The 12,850-nt window shown below is 38.9% G+C and overlaps 1 long non-coding RNA gene across 3 annotated transcripts in view; it reads left to right on the top strand.

The window, feature by feature from the left end:
• Positions 1-356: 356 nt before the first annotated feature.
• Positions 357-12,850, top strand: part of LOC130542167 (uncharacterized) — an 81,620-nt gene continuing 69,126 nt past the window's right edge. For 2 of the 3 annotated variants that reach the window (XR_008956526.1, XR_008956527.1), the window contains exon 1: positions 357-440. This is a non-coding gene — a long non-coding RNA (uncharacterized LOC130542167). The remainder of the gene's footprint in view (positions 441-12,850) is intronic. The other variant, XR_008956528.1, reaches the window with a different exon arrangement.

The raw sequence follows: 12,850 nt of genomic DNA, 5'->3' as shown, positions 1-12,850 counted from the left end.
TTCCCCCTTATCCGCAGGGACAAGTTCCAAGACCCCTCCCCCTGCAGTGGAGGCCTGAAACCCCAGATAGTGCTTTGGTTTTTTCCTATACATACATACGTATGATAAATTTTATTTGTAAATCAGGCATAGTAAGAGATGAATACCCAAACTAACAGTAAAATAGAACAATTATAATAATACGCTGTCATAAAATGTGAATGTGGTCTCTCTCTCTCTCTCAAAATATCTTATCTCAGGGCACTCACACTTCTTGGGATGCTTTGAGGCAACAAAGCGCCTGCGCGTGAGATGAAGCGAGCCAGTGACGCAGCATTGTGACGTACCGTTAGGCTACTATTGACCTTCTGACGCTGAAAGGCTGCGTCAGGAGGCTCGTCTGCTTCCCACCACGGTTGACCTCGGAGTAACAAACTGCGGAAAGCGAAGCTGTGGATAAGGTAGGACTGTTCTACTACGTTGTGATTTCTATTGTAAGGATTTGTATTGTGAAGAGGCGAAAAAAGGCACTTTTCAAAAACTACTGAAAAACAGTAGTTCGTCCTTGGTACAGAGCACTGATGTTCGGTTTTCTCTCATTTCCTGCTTCTCCTCTTGGCCCTTTACATTTTATTTGCAGATAACAACTGGAGTAATCTTCTAGAAATGTAAATAGGATTATTTCACCCTCTGCTTAACTTTCCACTGGTTCTTTGTATTTTAAATTTAAACTCCCTTACTCATGCTATGAAGCTGGAAGGAATGAGCCATTTCTCACCAGCCTTATCTCACGACACTTTCCCATTTGCTTACTCGGTTCCAATCCCACAGACTGTTCCTAGATAAATTGTCTGCTTCCTTCCAACCTTACGCCCTTGTAGTTGCTGTTCATACTGCCTAGAAAGCTCTGCTCCCCAATTTTTGCAAGACTGGCTGCTTGGTCAGGTTCCACTCAAATGTGTCTCTCCCCTCCCTTCCCCCCGTAAGGTCTTCCTTGCGCTCCAAACCTAAGGGTAACTTTGATCCCAGTCAACATCACATCACCTGGCTTTTTTTTTTTTTTTTTAAATACTGTTTTTCATGATCTGAAATTATCTGTTCAATCCTCTGTTTACTTTTTGTCGTCCCTCCACAAGAATGTAACTAACTCCAGGGAGGAGACTCATCGTCTCCATTGTTTCCTTCCAACTTCCGGACTGATAACAATCTGGACTTATGTAAATATTTCTTGAATGAATAAATTAATAAATTATTTCTTTTCTTGGTCGGTTAGTTGACGACCGGTAGAAACTTCACAGTAGTAAAGTAGACGTATTCCAATTAGTTTATATACACAGAGAGATTGGCAATTACCATTACCCACTCCTAGGAGATTAGGTTTCTCTGCCCTTTGACCTAGTAAGAGTAGACCTTTGTGTCTCAGGAAAAAAAAATGCTACTGGTTCATTAAGAATGTGATCTCTTCAGATTAGTCAGTCAGACAATACAAATTACTAATCAAGTAAATACAATACAAATTAAAAAGAGGGATGATGAGGGAGTTCAACAGAGGTTGGAAAGTAGGCATAATGTGTAGATTATCCCAGAGAATTCTTATTCTCACTGTCAATGCCAAGAGAGAGGCCTGTAGCCTGAAAGGACATTGACAGAGGGCCTGGCAGTGACTCTCTGATGCTTTCTAAATGTACCATGAAAACGAAGAAATATGAGGCACATGGTGAGGAAGCCAATCTGTGTGTTTAACCAGGATTTAATATTGAGTGAGGAAAAATTTTCGACAAAAGAAAGGGTTGGGGATGCAGTGATAGAGTGATCTATGGAGTGTTGGAGAGTGAGTCTCTGAGTGTGTAGCCTAGGGGGTAACATGTGGCTAAAGCAGATATGAAGGGTCTTCTGAAAGGGAGAAAAAGTTTCTAAAAATAGAGGTTGTGTTTAGAGGGAGAAAGGGACTATCTCAAGCCTTGTCCTTAATGAACAGGGAGAAATGGAGTATAGTGTTTGGAGCTGATTGTAGGGAAATAAAACTCCAGCCATTTTTGGACAGCAGTTAATAGAGTCAAATGTTTTCTTTTCTTTTCTTTTCTTTTCTTTTCTTTTCTTTTCTTTTCTTTTCTTTTCTTTTCTTTTCTTTTCTTTTCTTTTCTTTCCTTCCTTCCTTCCTTCCTTCCTTCCTTCCTTCCTTCCTATATTTGAGAGGGAGAGAGCATGAGCAGGGTAGGGGGTGGGGAGGAGGAGAGAGGCAGAGAGAGAAGCAGACTCCCTGCTGAGCAGGGAGCCCATGCTGGGCTCAGGCTCCGGGCTCCATCCCAGGACGTGATCATGACCTGAGTCAAAGGCTGATGCCTAACTGTGCCACCCAGGCGCTCCTAGAGTCAAATGTTTTCTGTCCGCTGGTCACCATCTTAAGCCACGGTGCAAATATGTTTAGCACAGAACTAACAACAGTAACCTCTCTGGGCAACTGAACCCCTTTCAAAAGCCATGGGCAAGAATTTTAAAACCTGGGTCTCCATGACTGAACTTTGGAAATGTGGGAATGCCTGAAACCACACACGTTTGTGATTATCCTCATGTATATTTATTTCTGGAGAAATTATTCATAACTTTTTCTTGGGTTCTCAAAGGGGTCTGAGATTTTTAAAAGGGCAAGATACTCTGCTGGATGGCTTTGCCGATGCTACACGCTTTAGGAGAAAGCTCTCCCACTTTCCCTCAGGTAGTGACAACCAAGAGGATCGAGCAAGGGGGCAAAATTGGGGGCAAAATTGGCACTAAAAGTCTTTCTATGGCTTGGTAAATTTATGAATGGTCCTGCTACATTGAAAGTAACTCTGGCTATCCAGAGACTCCAAGTTCCTGTTGCTTTGTGAATATGACTGTGTAGACTTTGGCTGATGGACAAATGACTCATTGTCCTTGAAAATACTATAGAAAAGCTATGCTTTGCATCTGTCTCCGGTGTAAATTTGCTTTTGATTGACATTGTGATGGCAAACAATTTAAAGTAAAGAACGACAAAATGTCATCTTTTGGGGGCAGATACTAGTATTAGAAGTCAAAAGTGTGAGGGAAGTGCTTTTAAAAATGTGCTATTTCTGTGTTCTTTTATGCCACTGTAAGCACAGGAAAAATATTTTTATTCTTACTCTTATTTACAAGTCAGTGACTGCAACATTCATTGTAAGTGAAAAAACATTGCCCACATGAATTTTATGGTGGGCACACAAGGGTTTGTCAATAAATGGTTTAGGGGGACCTCTGACTGCAATTATAGTTGCAATTTCAAATAATTGAACAACTATCTTTGTGTGTGTGTGAAATACTATTTTGTGAAAACTCGCAAGTGTTTATTGGAAATTCCTTATAAAACATCAGATGCTTATTGTCCTGGAGCATTGGGCTCAAAATCTTTAATTTATTGGCTAGAATGAATTGTTCTAGCACCAAGATACTGTTTTGGCTCCTTTAATTCAGTTAGTGTATTTGGTATCTGCAGATGATATATTAGTTTTAAAAAAAACATTAGGGAGGCTTTTAAATAAGTATTGCCATGAAGGCCTGAAAGGGTCCATGCTTCTTCTCCCAGGGAGTTGCCTTGACACCGAGAAAATCAGATTTCCTCAATATAACTTGATATTATCCTTTGTTTACCCTGGTAAGATAAGATGGCAAAACAGCACACCCTATTCAATAATGGATAAGAAACACACACTTTTTTTTTTTTTAGATTTTATTTATTTATTTGACAGAGAGAGAGAGAGCACAAGCAGGGGGAGGGGCAGACAGAAGGAGAGGGAGAAGCAGGCTCCCCTGCTGAGCGGGGAGCCTAATGTGGGACTTGATCCTAGGACCCTGGGATCATGACCCCCCACCAAAGGCAGACACTTAACCGACTGAGCCACCCAGGTGCCCCCGCTTTTTCTATTCTGAGAGCTATGTAACCTTTGGGTCCATTTGGATGTTTAGAGAATTCTTCTTTTTGTACTTTGCGGGAATTTTAAAGATATATATATATATATATATCAATCAAAGAGTTTAAACAAAATGACCTACTTAAAATAGAAAAAAACAAAGCAGTTCCATTCATCTGAGCCAGCAGAAGCTGAGAATCCTTGATACTGTTCTTCTCCACTAACTGTCTCACTTCAGAACCTCTCTTTTAATTTTCTTGACACTCCTCATTTTGGAGGGACTGGAACGTATCAGCTGGAACACCCCTTCAAATGCACACTGAAGGTTCTGTCCAGGAGACTTCTTGGGCTCTTCACTTAGCGTTATTATCTGATAAGAAGGGACCCACATCCAGACGCCAACTGTCACTCAAGGTCCCTCAGCGCCAGCCATCCTTGAAAGTGACCTCACAGTACAGGTCTGTCCCCACTGTCCTGGGGGACACCTTGGCTCCAGGCCTCAGTGATCCACGGCAAGGCTCTCCTGTGCTCTGTGACCTAGTCGCTACCTACCTGTGGTTGATCTTCAGGATTTAAGAGCTTGTCACCTCCTTAGTCTCAAGTGTCCACATCACCCTGTCATTCTCTACTTCACTCTAACTACTTATGCCTCACAAAACTCAGAGACCATTCAGAACGTGAGAAGTTTAGAAAGGTCTTCAAAAAGCTGAAGAATCTGACTTCCTCCTTCCTAGTATTCATTTCTTTGAGCACTTTTGCTGTTCTCCAGATCCTACATGGCCAATGTGAGAATAATCCCCATTACTGACTTGCTAACAAGTTGCAAATTACTGAAATAGACATTGAACCAATCGCTAATTAATTCTGCTTGTTTTCTCTTGGATCCAAGAGGGGAAGGCAGAAAGAGAGAAGAAGAGAGAGAGAGAAGAAGAAGAGAGAGAGAGAGAGATGTCTGTGTGTGCATACCCTCGTATACGTGCTGCCCATGAAAAACTGGTGTCCAGAATTCTAGTTTTTAAAATTGAAATATAATTGGCATATAACATTGAGTTAGTTGCAGATGTATGACATGATGATTCAATATTTGTATATATCATGAAATGTTTGCCACAGTAAATCGAGTTACCATCCATCACCATACATAGTTACAAATATTTTTTTTGTGATGGGAACTTTTAAGATCTACCCTTATCAACTTTCAAGTATCAAACACAGTATTGTTAACTATAGTCACCATGCTATATATTAACATCTCTAGGACTACTCTACTTATAACCATAAGTTTTTACCTTTTGACCACTTCTACCCATTTTTTCCACCCCTCACCCCAGAATTCTAGAATTTAAAGGCCCATTTTCAACATGCCAAATTTTGTAACAGAAATCTCTAGTTCCTTTATGCTTTTTTAAATGAAAATTTTAGCCTAAAACATGATTTCCTTAATCCTAGTCTTACCTTTTTAGAACATTTTTTTGTTTCTGTTTTTGTTTTTAAATTTTATTTTATTTAAATTCAATTAACATATAGTATATTATTAGTTTCAGAGGTAGAGTTCAATAATTCATCAGTCTTATCTAATACCCAGGGTTCATTACAAAACATTCCCTCCTTAATGCCCATCACCCAGTAATCCCATCTTCCCATACCCGCCCCTCCAGCAATGCTCAGTTTGTTTCCTATGGTTAAGAGTCTCTTACGGTTTGTCTCCCTGTCTGATTTTGTCCATCTTGTTTTATTTTTCCCTCCCTTCCCCTATGATCTTCTGTTTTGTTTCTTAAATTCCACCTGTGAATGAAATCATATGATAATTGTCTTTCTCTGACTTATTTCACTTAGCATAATACTCTCTAGTTCCATCCCCATCATTGCAAATGGCAAGATTTCTATTTTTTTTGTTGTTGGTAGAGTAGAATTCTAGTGTGTGTGTGTGTGTGTGTGTGTGTGTGTGTGTGTATACCACATCTTCGTTTTTCATTCATCTTTCGATGAACATCTGGGCTCCGTCCGTAGTTTGGCTATTGTGGACATTGCTGCTATAAACATTGGGGTGCAGGCACCCCTTTGTAACTTTGGGGTAAACACCCAGTAGTGCAATTGCTGGGTCATAGGGTAGCTCTATTTTCAGATTTTTGAGGAACCTCCACACAGTTTTCCAGAGTGGCTTTACCAGCTTGCATTCCCACCAATAGTGTAAGAGCGTTCCCCTTTCTCTGCATCCTCACCAACATTTGTTGTTTCCTGTGTTAATTTTAGCCATTCTGACCAGTGTGAGGTGGTATCTCATTGTGGTTTTGATTTGTATTTCCCTGCTGCCGAGTGCTGTTGAGTATTTTTTCATGTGTCTATTGGCCATTTGTACGTCTTCTTTAGAGAAATGTTTATTCATGTCTTCTGCCCATTTCTTGATTGGATTATTTGTTCCTTGTGTGTTGAGTTTGATAAGTTCTTTATCGATTTTGGATACTAGCCCTTTATCTGATAAGACATTTGCAAATATCTTCTCCCATTCCATAGGTTGCCTTTCAGTTTTGTCAATTGTTTTCTTTGCTGTGCAAAAGTTCTTTATCTTGATGAAGTCCTAGTAGTTCATTTTTGCCTTTGTTTCCCTTGCCTTTGGAGACGGGTCTTGCAAGAAATTGCTATGGCCAAGGTCGAGAGGTTCCTGCCTGTGTTCTCCTCTAGGATTTTGATGGATTCCTGTCTCACATTTAGGTCTGTCATCCATTTTGAGTCTATTTTTGTGTATGATGTAAGAAAATGGTCCAGTTTCATTCTCTTGCATGTGGCTGTCCAGTTTTCCCAACACCAAGATAGTCTCTTATTGAAGAGACTGTCATTTTTCCATTTGATGTTCTTTTTGCTCTGTCGAAGATCAGTTGACCATAGAGTTGAGGGTCCATTTCTGGGTTCTCCATTGTGTTCCATTGATCTATGTGTCTGTTTCTGTGCCAGTACCATGCTGTCTTGATGATTACAGCTTTGTAATAGAGCTTGATGTCCAGAATTGTGATGCCACCAGCTTTGGTTTTCTTTTTCGACATTCCTTTTTAGAACAATTTAATCTTAGAAAGCATGCCTAATTTATTCATACACTACAAATTCGATAATCCTATGAAATCTTGTTATTAATTATGATGTTTTGAATAGATTTAGGGGAACTTTGTCAAACCAGAGATGATTTTTCTGATACCTTTCTCAATGTGACTAGATTTATATACAGTCTTCTATAGGAATTGCTTACCTCTGCAGACAGATGGGACAAAGTGGGACAGAAACCTGCTATCTAGTGGTTCGGGTGTCTATTAGAAACTGACTGTATTTAAAGTAGCTAATTTAAGAAAGGAAATAATGGTGAGTCAGAATCCATTCAGAAATATCAAAACTCTACATAAAAATAGAAAATCTTTACTTAAAAGATCTCCAGATATGAAATTCTATCAATTATAATTTTTTCCCTATTAAGACCAGGAGTAATTTACTCATATTTGGAAGCTGAAGTGACTCTGTCAGGCTGCTAGAGTGTGACTTTTCAATAAACTAGTGTGTGTCAGAGTCAAGATTTGCTTATTCTGTGAGGGAACCCTCTCATTGTTGAAGTTGTGCCTGAAAAATGTCTGAGAAAACTTCCTGGACTTATTCTGTGTTTGTTCCTCTCAAATCTGAAATTCTAAGGCTGACGTTTGGAATCAGGCAGACAAAATATTCAGGTATTCTCAAAAATAAATGGACTTTCCTTCCAGCATGAGAATGTTGACCTGAGTCATGAGCAAACCACGTGGGAGAGTGGTCCGGTCGGAGTGCTTACCCACTTTCTAATCATTTGCAATGTACAATGTCCTCCGAGGACCCAGTGAACAGTAATCAGACCAATATTTATCCACCATTGTAATTCTGAAGGTTTTTAAATGAAAAACTCAGTAATCTTATAAAATGATGTATTATTAAACCACTATGATTTTGTACTTCATAAATATATAAGCATGCATACTGAAATTCATTTTGATAGAAAATTCATGTCTTTTTAATCAGAAAATTGATGTCATTTATTATACCCAAGTGTCATTCTGTTCTTTCTGGGAAGCGCCGAAGTAAGCTGATCAAAGAAAAGAGCACTACATTGTAAAATGATAAATTTTATGTCTGTTTGATATGATAGCAGCTATGCTGTAAAATGGGAAAAAAAGAAATGCCTTTGTCTTTGAAGCAAAAGTTTTAGAAATGATTCCCTTCCTCTTAGTAAATTAAAAGATAACATCTCTTGATCAGAAAGAATCACTCCTGGGGCCACTTTTGCTTTCCCTACCTCAGAGGATTTTTGTGAGGTTAGAGTGAGAAAATGTAAAACTGTTTATTCATTCATTCTTTCAAAAAATTTTACTGAATGCTCCTTTTATGGACGCTTCTAATAGTGAATCTAATCTATAAAATATCTAATCTGTAAAAATAGTTTACATACCAATGCATGATGTCTATTTTCTTTCACCCAGCACAATGTCTTTGTAAGCAGTATATACAACCTTGCACAGGAAAAGAAGGGGGAAAGGAACTGCTGACTTTTGTTGGTTAATGGTGACCACACACAATGTCTTTTCCATTCCCTTTGCTATTTTTTCAGTGCAGTCTGTAGCAACTTGAGAATGGAAACAACCCGCAACAAGTGGGTGACTTCCCGAAATTTGTAAGCGTCGTTTGGAACGGATGTTTTAAGTTACCAAAGGGAGCCCAATGCGGGGCTTGATCCCAGGACCCCGGGATCACGCCCTGAGCCAAAGGCAGACGCTTAACGACTGAGCCACCCAGGTGCCCCTAATCTTCTCTTTTTATAACAACTTAATTGACTTAATCATGTTGAGTTAGGACCCACTCTCGTGACCTTGTTTTAACTTATCTCTTTAGAGATCCTAGCTCTAAAAATAGTCACTTCCGATATACTGGGGTTTAGGGCTTCAACATATGAATCTTGAAGGGCCACAGTTCAGCTGATAAGAGATGTCTTAAATAATCTTACCTAGAAGTTGGGACTGGGGTGAGTCATTTACTCATACTAGCTAGGATAGGGACGTTTGGTCATTAATGTGGCTTTGCCAGTGTTCGTGTTTTGCCTGTGGCAGACACACACAGTGATCTTGTTTTTGTCTTGATCCATCATGGCCATAGAACATCCCTATCTGATGTTAATGTTCTGTAAAATTGTTTATGTTCAACAGGAGTACACCAAGTCCTACCTGGGAGTGCCAGGCCAACTCCTAGATGCCAGGGACTGCTTTTCTCTCTTTCAGCATAATTAAAAAAAAAAAAAAAGCAGAGAGAGAGGGCAAAGCAAAATACAACACCAGCTCATATTGCTATCCTTACCAATTTAAAACTATGTGTTTTGGCCAATACAACATAGGGAGAGTTTCCAAATAGGCTGGCACCTAGTAAGTGTGAATAAAAACTCTTCCTAAGCAAGATAAATGGATAAATAAGAAGTTGCAATGAAAACTGTGATGCTAAACTGTATTACAAGACTCCTGAATAAATCGACTTATTAAAAATGGAAATAAGAAACAAAATGATTTCTTGTGATTACTCAGCATAACAGGGAGGGTGGAGCACATACTGTTCAAGTGAGGGGTAAGCACATGACACCATAGACATAGTAACAGGATGAGAATTGGGGTCACAGTGGGAGAAACTTGGATTTTAATGGCAGGATCGAATTTAAACCTTGACCACTCTCCTAATTAACTGGGCTACTTAGCTTCTTTGAGCCTGTTTCCTCACCAAAATAGTTATCATAATAATACTTCAAGGGTTACTGTGAGAAACAGGAGGGGAAAATGCACGTAAAGGACAGAACTTAGCATACTGCCTGACATATAATAAATGTAATAGTAGTGATGATGATGATGATGATGATGATGATGATGATGATAATGATGATGGGGAGGAGGAGACTTCCTTAACTTTTTCATTCCTCTTTCTCCAGATACAATCTTTCGGCAAATCTTACGAACCCTACCTTTAAAATGTGTATTGAATCTGGCAGCTTCACCGTTTTCTACTTTCTGGTCCAGGTCATCATAATGTCTTGCATGAACTATTGCACAATCTTCCTAGGTGTCTGCCTACTTCCATTCTTGCCTCTCTGCTCCCATACCACAGCTTATCATTGAACCATGGTACATCTCTATTTGTCCCAACCCCCAGAATAAAAGATGTACAGATGATAAGTAAGTGTATGAAAAGATGCTGAACATCATCATACATCACTGGGCAATATGGATGAAAGCAACAATGAGATACCACTATACTCCAGCTAGAATGGCCCAAATGCAGAACATTAACAAGACCAAATGATGGTGGAAAACTAAACATACTCTTACCCTATGATCCAGTAATTGTGCTCTTTGGCAGTTACCTAAATGAGTTAGAAACTTATATCGACACAAATCCCTGCACATGAATGTATATAGAAGCTTTTTTCACAATTGCCAAAACTTGGAAGCCACCAAGATGCCCTTCAGTAAGTGAATGGCTAAGTAAACTGGTGCATCCAGACAATGGAGTACGATTCAGTGCTAAGAAGAAATGAGCTATCATGTCACAAAAAGACATGGAGGAAACTTAATTGCGTATCACCAAGTGAAAGAAGCCAGTCCACATACTACTGTTTGTATGTATTAAATATTTCATTATAAACATTTAAAAGTGTTCTGTCTTTATATATTTTATTACACCTGCCTTATACAAATTCCAAAGTTGACAATATGCTCAGGCAGAGACCCTTAAATATATTTAAATATCAGGAAGCTGCCAGCTCCTCAGAGCAGTGAATTCTGAGGTCTATAGTAAGGTTACTGGTTATTACCTTAAAGTTCTGTTTAAGAATAACTTCCCAGGGCGCCTGGGTGGTTCAGTCAATTAAGCGTCTGCCTTTGGCTCAGGATCCTGAGGTCCTGGGATCAAGCCCCATATCAGGCTCCCTGCTGTGCAGGGAGTTTGCTTCTCCCTCTGCCCACCAACTCCCATGCTCTCTCTCTCCCTCTCTCAATAAATAAATAAATAAATAAATAAATAAATAAATAAATAAAATCTTAAATAACTTCCCATCCTTAACAACAATAAAAAAAAGTGATAATAGTGAATGCTATCACATGGGGACATTGCAAAAAAGAGATTTCAGGGATATTACAACAGTATTAAAGTTTCCTCTATGACTATGTGATAGGAAAAAAAGTTTAAATAAGCTACTTTCGAGTTTAGCATTGTGGTCTGAAGGAGAAAAAGATTTAAGGAATATGTCAGAACAATGGCAAAAGTCTAAGACATTGTTTTTGTGTGGAAAAAAATCCTCATCGCTGTGCAGAAATCTCTAGAAATGTTATACTCTAGGGTTTGAGAGACTGAGGTGAAGCAATAAAAAATAAGCTCTCTTCTGGAAGAAACCCGAGCTGAAAGCTGATGAAGTAAGAATGGTGCCAGAGTTCAGCTGCATTTTTAACCTCACATGCCCGCCTGCATTCAGATTTGACCAGGTCATGAGGTAAAATGGGTTTGTCTGGTCATGCCTGGTGGCCATTTATCTCCATAATGAACTCACTCAATGACACAAAAGGCAAGGAGAGTGTAAATCAGGCCATTTCCAAATGTGATTTTCTAATTTGCCTACGAGCCCGAGACCTTGCTTGACAATTGACTAGATAATTCCACTGACAAATTATGTTAATGATTATATGTATTTAATTACTTACTAATTTATACACCACCATGGTCCACGAATAATACAAAGCAACTTAATCAGGATATATGTAGTTCCTCACATTTAATGCGTTTTAGCATGTTTAGTCTGTTCTTACAATAAGGCTGTGAGACCAGGATCAACAGCTCACTTTCACAGCTGGAGGAACTGCAGTCCACAAAGATTAGTCGACCTGCTCAGTTGTGAGGGCAGTATTGGTGTTGTCTTCTCGATAGGCGGGAAATGAAACAGAAAAGAAGCTGATTGCTAAAGAAGACATACCTAGTTTGAGGTGGGATTTGGAGGTGGGATTTCAACTCAGATTTACTGACCTCAAAGGACTGTCATCAAACACTATGGTTTATTACTTCCTCAAAATGTTGTTTTTCTGTAGGTTTTAACCAATTAAAAAAAAAAAGAGAGAGTCATTCAGTTGATTTAGATTTCCAAATACTATTTTTAGAACATGGTTGCAATTTAGAGTAAATTTCAAATTCTTCTGATGCTACGAGATATTCCATTTTTATTTCTGAAATATTGGTCCATCTAGGGAATTCTGCTTATATTTACTTGTGTGATTTTATCCAGTAAATTCTAAGAGAAAGTTAACCTTGGTAGAAAAACATCTGCTGTTTTATCTGTGGAGAAACCCTGAGTCATTGCAGTTGATTTCAAAAAGACTTCAAAATAGTGTGTTAACCTTTACTGTTCTTTGTGTGCTCTCAACAAATATGTTTTCAACCTGACAAAATGGAATTGATTACCCGTGACTTAATTTCTTTACTATTAAAATGCCTTTAGTCTCCAATACATTATAGAAGTTAAAATAAGAATATAAGAAGTGACAGGGGGAAATTAACACTGGACGCTATCCCATCTAAAATTTGGACTTCTTTTAGCTGTGAGGAAAAGCCCAGAGTGGCTTTGGGAGACATTTTTCTGAGAACTATTTACAATGTATTTAGTCAAAAGTAAATACATGAATGAACTGCCTGCTTTTTGCTGAATACTAAATAGTGATAAAATGTTACTATTCTAACACAAGGTTTTGAGACTAAGAATTCAATATGGCTGACACTGGAACTCTGCAGTTCAGTTCACCCTCCTCCAGGGGTCACTGGAACCCAGCCTCTGTAAAGTTCTTCCTCTGTGGGGGGGTGGAATAGGTGGTCCTTGAGATGTGATGCTTGCCATGTATCTTTGTTCCACTTGATATCTGTGTCATCACACTTCTGAA

The sequence above is a fragment of the Ursus arctos genome, unplaced genomic scaffold (genome assembly GCF_023065955.2).
Source record: "Ursus arctos isolate Adak ecotype North America unplaced genomic scaffold, UrsArc2.0 scaffold_30, whole genome shotgun sequence".
Lineage (NCBI taxonomy): Eukaryota > Metazoa > Chordata > Mammalia > Carnivora > Ursidae > Ursus > Ursus arctos.
This window is presented reverse-complemented; position numbering and strand designations above follow the sequence as displayed.